Source organism: Olea europaea, chromosome 23 (assembly GCF_002742605.1).
Source record: "Olea europaea var. sylvestris chromosome 23, O_europaea_v1, whole genome shotgun sequence".
In the NCBI taxonomy this organism is placed as follows: Eukaryota; Viridiplantae; Streptophyta; class Magnoliopsida; order Lamiales; family Oleaceae; genus Olea; species Olea europaea.
The window spans coordinates 3,126,741-3,127,129 of NC_036259.1; positions in this window are offsets into that span (position 1 = coordinate 3,126,741).

Here is a 389-nt window from a genome sequence, read left to right on the forward strand (position 1 = left end):
GACATACATCTCGTTATCAATAATGTACGAAGTTTGATATTTGATAAAAAAATTTACAATTCTTATGTCAATTGTAATTATGGCCATCATGGATATGTTATGGATTCAATTTGTTTTCTAATTGAATATGAGTAGTCAGTTGAAAGCGCTTGAAAATAAAAAATGCAATGAATGGCAAAGGGAAAACATCGATCATTCTTGTTTGAAAAAAAAATTTCTTGTGCAAGCTTGTATAAAGTTAGAGAGATGTTGAAGGTTGATACAATGCTATACCAAATGGAGACGTCAACGTTTGTCCCTACAATGTCTAAGGCTCCAATTGTAAGAAAACTAGTCATGTTTGCTCTACTTGTAAATGTCAAACAGCTAGTAGTGAAACTTAAAGTTGT